This window comes from Podarcis muralis, chromosome 6 (assembly GCF_964188315.1).
Source record: "Podarcis muralis chromosome 6, rPodMur119.hap1.1, whole genome shotgun sequence".
Lineage (NCBI taxonomy): Eukaryota > Metazoa > Chordata > Lepidosauria > Squamata > Lacertidae > Podarcis > Podarcis muralis.
In genome coordinates, this window is record NC_135660.1 from 29152636 (window position 1) to 29165921 (window position 13286).

The window sequence follows — 13286 nt, forward strand, 5'->3', positions numbered from 1 at the left end:
GTCTCAAAACATCTGGAGGGCAGGGTTTGCCTATGCCTTAGAGAGTTGTGAGTATAACTGGAGCACAGAAATTCATGTATGTAGCTTGTGCACCTTGGAGGAATAAGTAATATGGAGTACAACAAACAAATGAGCTAAGTACTGTAGCATCAGTGTACATGAATCAATTGGAACTGCTAATAAGGAAGCTGGGTGTCTCATCGCTAACGTGGTTGGACAAGTTGCAGATTCTGCACTAATAACTCATACTCTGAAACTAGAACACCAACATTTTATGATTTGAAAGAAGTGCTGAAGGGTTCAAGTGGGAAAGCAATGATCTAGGATTGGTTTGGGGACCCATTTAGCTTTGTGATCAACTTTGATAAAGTCTGCTGAGAAGCTGCTGGTTGGAAAATGTATTTAGGATGAACAAACTTGTAGACTGGAGTAATCGAAATGGGTCGACATTTACTAGTACAAAGTGTAATGGCCTGCCCTTGGGGAATAATAATGAACACTCTCTAGCCTAGAATTCATCAGCTGGAAACACCAGAGGAAAATGCGAGAAACTGGAAATCTTGGTTAGTCTCAAAATTATAATAGGCTGCTGTTGTGATACAGCTATCCCTCACACCAGTGGTTTAGATGCATAAGCAATGTTGTGTTTGAGCCAGAAGCAAGAGCTCCCGTGGCCTTTATGTGAGAAGTGCCAAAATGTGCACCCTCAGTCATGGGAGTTGCAGCAGTACTGTGTGAGTTTCTTGCTTATGCAATGTGCTGATCAGACCCATGCTGAGGGGCAGGGATGAGGAAGCTGGAGTTTATGGCTACTGGTTAAACCTTTCCATTAGGCTTAAGAAAGTATTCATGTCATTGGATAAAGTATTGGTGAGGTTTCCTGTAAAAGCATTGTGTCAATGACTGAACTCCATCTCTCTTAGTTCAAATTGCTTAATGAAAGACAAATGCAAAGGTATCTTGACAACATGCCACAGTTATGGGATGCAGCTGGGAGCAAAATGGAATTTGCTCGTCCCATAAAAGGAAGGAAGGAAGGGCTTCTCTTCCTCTTACGGGATGATCAAAAGATCTTTGTGTGAAGATGTGTTAAAGGTGCAGATGGATACTTTATACATATGATGGGATGGGCATTGATCATAGGTAGAACGTAAGGGCAACCAGCTCAAAACTCTAGATTTCCAGGGGGAAATTATTACTAATTCTGCTGCTCCGGGACAGGGAAACTGTGGCTATCTAGATGTTGTTGGACTCCCATACCAGCCAGCAAGGCAATGGTCAGGGATGAAGAGAGTTGTAGTCTTACCATTTCTAGAGAGGGGCAGGGCCTTCATCCCAGTCTTAGGAAATGCTGGGCATCTCCCATGTAGCTGCTTCCTGCACTATTGGCATGGAAAGTGTGTGACTCAGGAGTGTATGAATGACTCAGACCAGAACAAAAACTGTGATAATTACAATGGGGTTAGGGCATCGCTTGTTCTCTGAAAGTCAGATACCACAGCGCTGACTCTGGAATAAATAACCAGATAGAAGGTCAGAGCTCTTTGCATAAAAGCACAAACTGCCTTTTAACAACAGGTGGAGGCATACTTATCAGTAGATCATTATGAAGGTTATCTTTTTATACAGCGGCCTTTATCAATGCTGACTTTACGGTGTGGGCCCTGTGCTGGCTTCCAAAAAAAGGCTAATGCTCATTTTGGCGCAGACAGAAGCTGACCTCTATATTGGGTGCAATCCAAGATAATGCATTCAACTTGTAGACTTGATACTTCTTTAAAAAATAATAGTTTGCAACTGTTTATACAACCTCGTTTCACTATTTTGCAGTGGCCTTTATCCTAAGATGTTTTCATCAGTACAAACTGCACATGCTACTACTATAAATCAATTACCTTATTCAACACTTCAGTGGAGGAGAAGGTGATAAGCTCTCCCCACATAAGCCGAGCACGAGTAGATTGGACTAGATCACGTACAAGGCCCTGCTCCAACTCTATGAATCTTTGACATTTTGTATTTGTTTTTACACCTAAGAATCCTCTTTTCTAGATCTTTATATACCGTATTGGCCTGAATATAAGCCGCACCCACAAATAAGCCACACCTTTAAAATTGAAGGGGGGAATACCTGGGCTGCTTCCTTTGGGGGAGGGGGGCAGCACACCGCTTTGCCGGTGGCCTTCCCCCTCCTTTCCAGCAGCTCAGGGGAGGCTTGGTAGCGGTGAGCGGGCTAGCGCCGTTGCCCCACGCTCCCGGGCTGCTTCCGGGGGGTGGGGAGTCGCGCCACTTTGCTGGCGGTGTAAGGTCGTGAATATAAGCCACACTTTAACTTTTCACTGTCAGAATTTTGGGGAAAAGTGAGGCTTATATTCAGGACAGTAGACACCTGCTTTTGAACACATGGTTATTTATAGCAAGGTTTCACCACCTTCTGTGCTGTCATGCAGAATATGGTGTTTCCTGTCATGCATTGTGGCATCACGATGATGTTACAGGAGGACACATAGGCACCTGGTGCAGTTTTATGGGCAGGCAGAGGACAAATGTAACTGGGGCAACTTGGATGCTGCAACAAATAGCAGATGTCAGAATTCTATATCAACATCAAAGTGGATCCGAAAATGCAGTCGGGCAGGAGAGATGGAGATTTGCCACAGTCCCGAGAAATGATGGAAATAAAGCAATAATGGGATATATTTGAGGTTACACTCATACCACATGGTTATCTGTGTGATGAGTCTTTGTTTTGTGTGATCAGTGAAGTGCCTGATATGAATACCAGATAGCATCAGTCATCCTAAACGGATGATGAAAATAAAGGGGAAATCAGTTTCAAGGGTGCTGAGGGGTAATGCTGTTATTAATGCCCAATGTGTTTGGCCCATAAATGCCTTCCTCTGTGACATTTCTACAAAAAGATAGGACAACAGTTAATCATGCTTCCAAACAAACCACCCACCACCTTCGAAACACAATCTCAAAAGTCACATATTTGTAAGGCCCTCATTGTCATAATTCCCCTTATTAGTGACACTAAAAATATTTCCTCTTCCATATATAAACACAAGAACTTAATGCTTCATTGTAAACAGCTCAAAGCCATCAGAACTAAAGAAACCAGAGAAAAATATGGTGGTGGGGAGAGACTTTTTTTTGGTGCCAAACACATTGGGCATTAATAATAATATAAAATAACTCCTCCAGCATCTTTGGGATGGATTCTCCTTTATTGTAACTTCCATTGTATGTTTTCAGTTTTTCTTAAAACAAAAAAAATTCCTTCCAGTAGCACCTTAAAGACCAACTAAGTTAGTTCTTGGTATGAGCTTTCGTGTGCATGCACACTTCTTCAGATACTTCTTCAGTTTTTCTGTGTGTGAGAGAGAGATTTTGGTTTTGAAACATCCTAAGCTAGCATATCAACTTGTTGGTGATCCTTCCATTTCTAGAGGAGGATTTGTGCCAGGGATTATGGCAGCCCAACATTTTGATATAAACATTGATGGGAGACTTGCCAGCTCAAGGTGTCTTGGCAAGTTGGGTGCTTTTTTTCTTTACTGTAAGGCTGAAAAGCATCTGCTTTGTACTGGAGTTCAAAGCATAGGTGGGAGGCAGGGCAACACTGCATATTTTTAATTGATGAGTAGTCTGCACCAAGTGGGTTGTCTGACGGCTGGTTTTAATAAGTTGTTTCATTTACAAGTTAATACTGTAAACATATGATATGACTTGTATGTGCTCTGACAAGAATAGGTTCTAGTTACAATTAAGGAAATACCATTGTGAGTCTCCAGATGTTGTTGAACTCCAGCTCACCTTAGCCCCAACCAGCATGTTCAGCAGTCAGGAATGGTGGCAGTTTTCCAACAACATCTGGAGGGCCACTGGTTGCCCACCCCTTCTTTAAATCACATGCCTTTTAGACTCTGAATTGTACGAACGCATAAGAAATTTTCTTTTTTAGGGGGGGGCGACTGCCAATTTAATTAAATCATCCACCAGATGTGGAAGTTGAGCCTCTAAGCCCATTTGGGTAGCCAAGCAACATTTGGGAGCAGTGGTTGTGGAGGTATTTGACTTTTAGGAGACACATGAAGGCAGTTCTTTTCACGGAAGTTTTTAAGGGTTGGTGTTTTAATGTGTTTTTAATATTTTTTTGAGAGCCACTCAGAGTGGCTGGGGCAACCCAGTCAGATGGTTGGTATGAAAGAAAGAAAGAAAGAGAAAGAAAGTGAGTGTATGGGAAGGTCTTAAGCAGGTTGAACAGAGAAGTCTGAAGGGAGCTTTTAACCACATTTTTTATTGCTCAGAGTTCAGCTGTCTATAGTTAGAAGCCTCTTTGAGGCTGTTTCTGGGGTGTGCGTTTTGAGAGCAGGGCTTATGTGCATGACCTCTCTGCCTGAAGAGGACTTCTGTATTTGGATAATTAGTTTCCAGCGGTAAAAGCAAGGCAAACAGAAATGATGATGTATTTGATACGTGTGTGTTTTTAGCTTGCTAATCTTGCACCTCACCAGTTTTCCACCCAACTCTTCCCACCTAATTTCCACCACCAAAAGTGAGAGATTCCGTTAATATCATTTTGTTAACGTTGCTAAATGATTTAGCAGGCAGATAGCTTTAACATACCTCTATTCAGTCATATTTTGTATGAGGAGCCAAAATCCTCATGGGTTTTAATTTTATCCATGGCTGTATCCAAAACATTACCTGGGGCTTTGCAATATGTTTGTTGTTTTATCCCATCTGATTCAGACTCCGTTAGCTGTGTCCTCATGGTTTAATGTTTTGATCAAAATTGGACTTGTGTCTGCTTGACCTTCATTAATTAAAGTGCTCCTTTAACTTTATATTTACTTCAAAATGTAAAATGTATTTATTTGTTAAATTTGTTCACGTTATCTATTGAAATGGAGGTTGCTAGTGCTTTTGAGAAAGCAGTGCAGAAACAGATACTGAAGTATACAATAAATGTAGGAAAAACGTGCACCAGCAAGTTCAACTCTTGCTGTGTGAGCTGATTAAGTAATTCCATGCTGCTTTCGAGGTTAATCCCACTGAAGTCCAAAATACCTTGATAGCTAAATCGAGAGGCCTGTATACTTCCACATAAGAGCGTCTTGCTTAAGCAAGAAAGGAACAGCTCATCCTGTTTCTGTGTAGGTCTTTGTATGATTTTTGAAGTTACTTACAGTGAATTATTTAAAAGCATCTTAAATGATGACTCCTTTCCATCCCAATAGCAGATTAATTTCAGGATTCCAGGGGGTTGGACTAGATGACCCTTGGCATCCTTTCCAACTCTACATTTTTTACTTTTCTCCCTGCTTTGTACCCTGACTTCTGTGTTCAGCGACTTCCGCCTATCTCTTAACACTTAAGAGTACTTGCATACCACCTTCCTTTCTCCTCATAGTCTCACTCAGTAAACTCCTAAGGGCTTTAGTTTGTTCTTTTTACCTTTATACAAGGCCAGATTTAGAAAGAAATAGGCCACCTCTCAACTGAGAAAGTTTACTATATTAAGACATAATTGGGCATATCTCCCATCATCCTATCCCATCCTATCCTAGCCTAGCCTTAACTCGGTGAGTCCGAGGAAAAGCTTCAGGGGTGCAAGATCTTTACACTTTACTACAGAAGGACTAATATACAGATGGTGTTTACAAGTCTACTCAGATGTAAGTCCCATGCACCTCAGTTATCATTTCTCCCAGGTAGTTGTGTAGGATTGCAACCTGAATTGCTTTATAAGGGTGAGGGAATAGCAGACAACTAGTGACCATTGCACTTGGGAAGGGAAGAGAAGAGGATGTCATGATCCATGTAACCAGCAGAGCCAGAGGCTGCAGGGATACCAGAGGGGGAACCAGGTCTGGGCCAGAGCTCAGAGCTGTGGGAAATAGGGAGGCCATTATGCCTGAGCAGGTTGGACAAGAACTCCCAGAGGAACCTCCCAGACCCCCAAGGCCTATAGGGACAGAGTCTGGACATCTCGTTGACTTCTTCCCTGGAGCCTGAAGAACCAGATATCTCCCATCACACATCACCAGGCCAGCAGTGCTGGGAGTGCACCAGGAGGGAGGCTATGGAATGAAAGAGGTGCCTGTCTTCAGGCCAGAGGGTTGGAGCCTGGAGAAGGTAGTTTGGAAACAGGGGCATAAAAGGCCTCAGTCTACTCTCAAACTTCGTCAGAGGAAGTTGATCCATCAGAGCTGTCCAGAACATAACAGTCAAGGATCATGAATGGGTTTAATTAATTTTTTAGGCTGCCAGATACAAGTAAATTCTGGGTACAAGGTTATTATTATGGTTTATTTTTACATTTTTATTTAATCTCTGCTCCAAGGAACTCATGGTGGCCATGGGAGGTCCTCTTTGCTTCCTAGCCACTTATGAGGCAAGTTACTCCTCAGGAGAGCCATGGTGAGGTGCTGGTGCTGGAAGAGGAATCCCATGGTAGGCCTATGCTTAGGCGAGTGCTTGCATGCTTTCCCAGACCAGGCTGCTTCCCAGAGGCTTAGAAGAAATTGAGACCTACTTCAGAATAAAGGGCAGCGCACGAGCTTCCTGGGTCTAGAAGTTATGACCTAATTGCTGAGCTTGGGTGGCCCATGGGAATCAGCCTGAGTAGGCAAGGAAGGAAAACAAAGTTGCTGCTGCTTATCTCTTGATTTGTAAGTGCGTTTTCATCGTTTTGAAAAACGTTAGGTTTAAAGACACCTAGGAAGCATGTTCTCAGTTGGGCAAGAAGTCATGGGTGAATAAAACGTCGACACATTTCCAGTCTTTGGAAAAAGAAGATTCCACTTGATTTCGCAGCAATTCTTGTTACAATGCCTATGTGAAAGTTGTACCCTAGAATAGAATCGTAGAATCAGGAGCGTTGGAAGGGATGTTGAAGGCCATCTCGTCCAACCGCCTGCAATGCAGGCATCTCAACTACAGCATCCATGACAGATGGCCATCCAACCTCTGCTTAAAAACCTCCAAGGAAGGAGAGTCCACCACTTTCCAAGCAAGTCCATTCCACTGTCGAACAGCTCTTACTGTCAGAAAGTTCATCCTGGTGTTTAGTTGGAATACCCATCAGGAGCTTGAATGGCTTGAGGAGATCTTTAAAGAAAAGGGCTTAGAGCTTTGTAGCTTTACAGATGAATGTGAATAAGCTTCTTCGGTAAACATTGTGAATATTTGTAATATTAAAGTGTACTTCAATAGCACTATGCACATGACGTAAATGCCTTATATCCCTCTTGTTGAACAGCCTTGAAAAAGGGAAATGGTTTGCCAGCTGGATCATGCATTAGTGTTATCTTCATGTATTTTGCAGCAGATGTTGAGCAGAGACCACTTGTCAAAGGTAGCTTGTAGTATAAGATGCAAGTTAGGGCTCCCCCCCCCCCCTTCAAGTACATTTTTCTTGCATTACCAATGTCTTCCATAAAGTCAGCCACAAAGCCATATTATTGGGGAATCCAGCTTGAAGCCTGTGGTGAGTAGGAAATGGATTAAACACAGGTTTTCCCTATTTTCAAGCTGCCAACAATGATGTCATTAATGTTAACGACCCTTACCACAACACACTGAAGTCAGAGAACCCTCTCTTAAAACTCCTGTCCTCTGCACAGTTTTACGCGTTGTTAAGGAAACACTGATCTTTGTTGATAAGAAACAATAGGGGTATCCAAACGCTAACTTATGTTGGGAAAGACGCTCTCCTCCAAACTTACTCAACATCTTATACAATTCATTTACTATTAATGAGGAGAGAATTTTGATTTTTAAAAGATGGGAGTACTTCTAATCGTCTCAGAAGTTTTCGATTAGTTTCTTAGGCAGCATCCACTACATATTAGTAACATATCAAATGTCCACAAGGCAACACTATTGTATGTGTGAATCAGATCAGCTTAAATCATAGGGTGTTGCTGTACTGCAGTTTTGAAAAGCCCACATTAAAATCTTACCAAAAGAAGATTTCCCCATATTTAGCATTCAGAAAGCAACACTATTTGGTGTTAAATGATAAACCTGTACGTGAGGGTGGCTCTCAAGAAAGAAGCGAACAATCTTATGTGTCAAGTTGCTAAAAAAAAACCCCAACAGTATATTCATCTATTATATGTCAAGATATATAATAATATGGATTTATATACCACCCTAAAGCTATACCTGAGAATTACATGATTGCACATGCTAAATTCCTTTTTCAATGTTTTGTTATTTTTCTGTAAAAGTTGTGCTGTGCAGTGGGAGATGTGCAAGAATCATGCCAAGGTTGCATCTCATGCTACTTCTCAGTTGCTTCATTTTCAGAAGTTGTTCTGTGTGTCTAGGCTTTAAACAGCATATTAATTGCCCAAGGATATTACTCTAGACCAGGGGTCAGCAAACCTTTTCAGCAGGGGGCTGGTCCACTGTCCCTCAGACCTTGTGGGGGGCCAGACTATATTTTGGGGGGGGGGGGGGGAGGAACAAATTCCTATGCCCCACATATAACCCAGAGATGCATTTTAAATAAAAGGACACATTCTACTCATGTAAAAACACGCTGATTCCAATTTAGAAGGCGATGGGGCCTGATCTTTGTCTACCCGTTTGTCTACCCGTGCAAATACCCTTAAGCAACTAGTGTGCTCTTTCTTCCATATTGGGTTCTGCAAAAGTACACAAACTGCTAACAATGGTGATTTGTCCATGATAAATTCTTGATTTCCTATGCAGAAATCTTGTGTTTATATATCACCAATAGACAATACCTTGCTATTCGTGCATGGGATAAATGAACAGAGCATACCATCTTGAGCCAGCTGTAAAGTATTTTGGTAAATGTAGCAACACTAAACTCCTGCACACAATGAGGCATGTTGCACACTCATTGCAAAAAGGAGGTATTATATATAGAGAGAAGCAGAAGCAGAAGGGGTTGCCAATATTGTGATGTACATTGCAAATTTTAATTACAGATGAGACAAACCCATGGTTTCCTGTCCTGACCATGGGATCATTGAGAGATCGTGTGTGTGTGTGTGTGTGTGTGTGTGTGCTTGGAGTCCTGTGTGTTTGCTTGGTGTTTTCTAAGTATTTACTTAGAAATAAAACCAAGCCAGTTACTGTTCTCAAGAATTTTCAGAACCCTGGACTTGCACAGAAATGCTATATGCATACTTATGCAGGTCTAAAACCAGCACCAGTTTCTTGGGGAATTTCAGGACAGTTTAAATACTCATAGTGACCAATGATATGCAGAGTACACAACTGACTGTTATTTTTATGATGATAAACCTCAGAAATCACACATTTTTCTTGTTCTGCTTGTCCCCTCTCCACACACACATTTTACATAGAAAACAGCTTTTAACTCAGACAAAATATAGGGCCATGGATTAGTTTTAAGTGATGGCTAGTATAGACTTGAATGTTTGTTTCGTATTATATACTGATATATATATTTAAAGCAGGTTATTCTTAAAGGACTTACATTAAGAATCTAAATTTAAAAAATATTTACTTTTACCCACCCTGGAGGGACGTTCCTCTTCTTTTCCAAGTACCTTCCGTCATGTTTGAAGAGAGGAAGTAGATGAGAGCAACATTAGCTGAAGTGTGGTGCTATATAAAACATCTCAGAGCAACAAGCTTTGTCCTGCGTAGCAGAGCTATACGTTTCACTCTCTGTTTCTGTGATTGTATAGCCATTGCAGGTTAGAGCATGTGACCATTCTGTTGGGTACAGTTTGTTCCTGCACTAAGCTTGTTCATTCAGCCATACTGGAAGGGAGCCAGATATGAAACGAAAAGCAAACCATGTACACCTAGCTCCTTCCCAGTTTAAATGAGGCAATTTCTTTCTTTGTTAACAAGCCTTTTAAATAAAATATGGCAGTACTACCTTAATTTTAGGCCCAACACAGTTTAAAGCTGTGAAGCTATGTTAAATTTCCTATAGATATTCCAGTTGGGATTTTTCTGTAGATTGGCAACAGGAGTTCAGAAGAAAGCTTGAAAGTATGTAAAAAGATCTGTGAGAGAATTCTCCGGGGTGTTACTCACAACATACCACACATTTGCAAGGAGAGGCTTCCTGTTCACGTGAAGGGCCATACAAAATAAATTTGGTTTCTTGAGCAATTAGCGCATAAAGCACAGGCAATCTTTTCAGTCTTTCCATGTCTCTGTGGAAAGTCTCAACATTTTATTAAAGCGGAATAATGCTCTATTTCTATTTCTAGGAACAAACAGTCTTTAAAATACATACAGGTACTCTTACACATCTAAGACTTGACGTAAGCAATTTGGTTTGTTTAGTTGAGAATTGCAAAACGTTTAAAGGCAAATCATTCACTGCAGTCGACTCAAAACAAATTCAGCAGTTGTAGGAATTTTGATTCACATTTTTGCCAGACAGGTTTTGGGAAAGTCCTTCTAGCTCTGTGAAGGTTTGTAGGCATCAAAAAGCTGAGCTAACATAAGGAAGAATAATAACCAGGTACAGTACCAGAAAACACCTTTCTATCAGTGATTGTTTTGCCCTCTGGTTTAGAAGCAATGATCCATATTTGCATTTGTTATCCTTGGGTTTCTTGAGTTACACCACTCATCACGTCTAATGTGCACAAAAACTCTACAATTATCCTTGGTGCTTAGCTTTGAATCTTACAAAACAAAATATCCCCCCATTCCTAGCCCTACTTTACTTCAACTTACAAACTATGCACTGGACCTGGAGTGCTCCTTCTGATGCTGAAATACTCATTCTTTTGGCAGAATGGACTGAGATCCAGTGGGAACTCCTGCTGGAGGGAGGAGAGGCAATTTTCGCAGCCTCCTGTGCCTTCATTCCAGAAGGTTCTTCAGCCCCCAGAAAAGTTTTACAAGGGGCTGCAGGGCGGATGAGAAACTAGTGAAAATCATCTCTCTTCCTTTACTGTAACAAGAGTGTCCTGTGAGTGAAGTTGTGTTCATGGAAATTCTGGCTCCGACCCTATGTAATAACATAACATGAGAGCTGATAGATGATTTGATGTCTGGCCAATTGTAGCGTGTACTTGTAACAGAAGAGCCAACTACCTGTTATGTATAGTTCCATTATTATTGCACTCTGAAAATGTGTTGTTGTTTTTAATGGATAAAGGCATCTGCAAGTGATGTTAGCTTGGGTGGAGATTGGATGAGGTAGCTTGAGAAGACAAAGAGGGTATTTCACACTTGGAATTCCCAGTCCTTTGCCCTTCCCCTAAGCCATTTTCTCTTTGTCCCTCCCTGACCAAGATCTCCTTTACCTGTTCAAACAGCCCTCCAAGAAAGAATCATGGAATGACATGCATGTAATATGTAGACCTTTATTCAGAATGGTCATTTTTGCAGATGCCCTTATAGCTGCAAAAGATTTATGAGCGTTGCATCAGCTTTTATTGTTAATCTTTGCTTATGGCACTAGATGTTTTAAAATATTGTTTACATGAACTTTCTTTCTTTTATTCTCAGATCGATGACCTATACAACCTCAGAATATCCTTCTTGGAACTCATGAGTATCCAGACTCTGTTTTGTGTATCACAACTAGGACCTCACATCTTCTTCCCCAGTAGATGGGTACGATGCATCCAGTTCAATTTGTTTACTTTACACAAACCTCAGGAGTTAGTTGACTGAACTGCACATTCTTCTTTTACTTCTTCTTATTCTTTTTTTTTTTTTTTTTTTGTGCCAAGCAAAAGCACTGTGACACCTGGACAATGAGTCTATGATTACTTACTCCTCTACCATAAAGACTTAGCTGGCTACAGTGAACTCATGTGCCCACTTTAAAATGGTGAGAATGGGCATGCTACTAGCTCATTTACATAAGACATGACATTTTAATTTGCTGCTGAAAAACCTGTACGACAAATCACCAGTGTAAATTATTACATACAAACTGTTAATGTTGGTTGAAGAGTATTAAATATTTAACATAGGTTTTTGATTTATACATGTACTTTTTTAATTAAAAATGTAACTTTTCCTACAGCACATCTTTTTTTGATGTGGAACTGAGGTATACTATATTCTGTTGTAAACAGAGTGGGGTTGGGGTGGGGGAAACTGTTAAAAAACAAGGCGATTTAAGAATAGAGTAGGGTACTATTCTTTTTAAGATTGTAATTCAGAATATAATATAATATGGATCAATGGGCCCGTGGATCTGGATTGTACAGTCATATTTACCAATCTAATGATTTGTAAGATAACCCTGTGACTGAGCTGAATTCTTTCAAAAATAAAATAATATTTTGTATTGTTCCTGTAAAACATTAGGCTGTATTAATGAAAAGGCAAATGAACTGTGCATGGTATTTACAAGTGTGGGTTTTAAAATTGTTGGTTGCACAGGAACTTTGAAAACATCAGAAAAACAAATCTAAGTCTTCCATTGTATATATATATAGAAGAAGAAGAAATGAAACTTGGGCGAACTCTTTAAATCAAAATATCCCTGGAATGAAATACGTGGGTGTTTGTAAATTCTGGAAATCTCTTTCTATACATAATAAACTAGATACTGTTTTATCTTTATTTCTCATACTTACTTTGTTCCCCACCCCCCTAAAAACGTATCCCTGTTCTTAATGCATATATTAAGGTATCTTCACATTCTCTGTGGTGGGGTCAGGTCCTTACTTTAGAATCGATATTTTGAATGTACTTGTGTAATGAGATCTCTCAATAGAAAAACCACATCTCTATAGAATTTCACTCATACTTTGGAATTTATGTTCACTCACTGCCTGATAGATTGAGGTCCATTTCTTTTCCATTAACTGAGAATTTTGAAATGTCTTCCATGTTAGGAAGACCTTCCCATAACTTTAAAAAGCAAGAATTGCGCCAGCATATTCATTTTCCTTTTTGTACTCTTGAGAGTCAAAGGTAATTCTTCTGCTGTCTATTGCCCTGTCTTGTATATCCAGTTTATTTCACTGTTTTGTATATCAGTCTGCAATCCTGTGGCTATCTACATCGAGCTAAGTCCTATGAGTTTAGTGGGACATGCTCTTATGTAACAGTGTTTAGGAAAGCAGCCTTAATTTCCCTTTTATCACTGAAACAGAAAACTATTGTGCTGATTATTTTATTTTCAGTGAACTACCCTCAGGTCTCATAGGTCGTTATACCACAAGAATAGGAGCAACAAGTGAATTGGATGTGAATTGAACCCAGTTTGAAAATCTAAGATAGATGAACCTTAATAGAGATACTGTAAAAACAGCATTTACGGAGCATATTGATTGAGATTC

General features: G+C 40.4%; 1 protein-coding gene across 1 annotated transcript in view; it reads left to right on the forward strand.

Annotated features, from left to right (window-relative positions):
• IRS1 (insulin receptor substrate 1) overlaps positions 1 to 12564 on the forward strand; it is a 50501-nt gene extending 37937 nt beyond the window's left edge. Inside the window, exon 2 of the mRNA XM_028731109.2 lies at positions 11494 to 12564. The gene's annotated coding sequence lies outside the window, so the exon portion shown is untranslated. The remainder of the gene's footprint in view (positions 1 to 11493) is intronic.
• Positions 12565 to 13286: the final 722 nt, after the last annotated feature.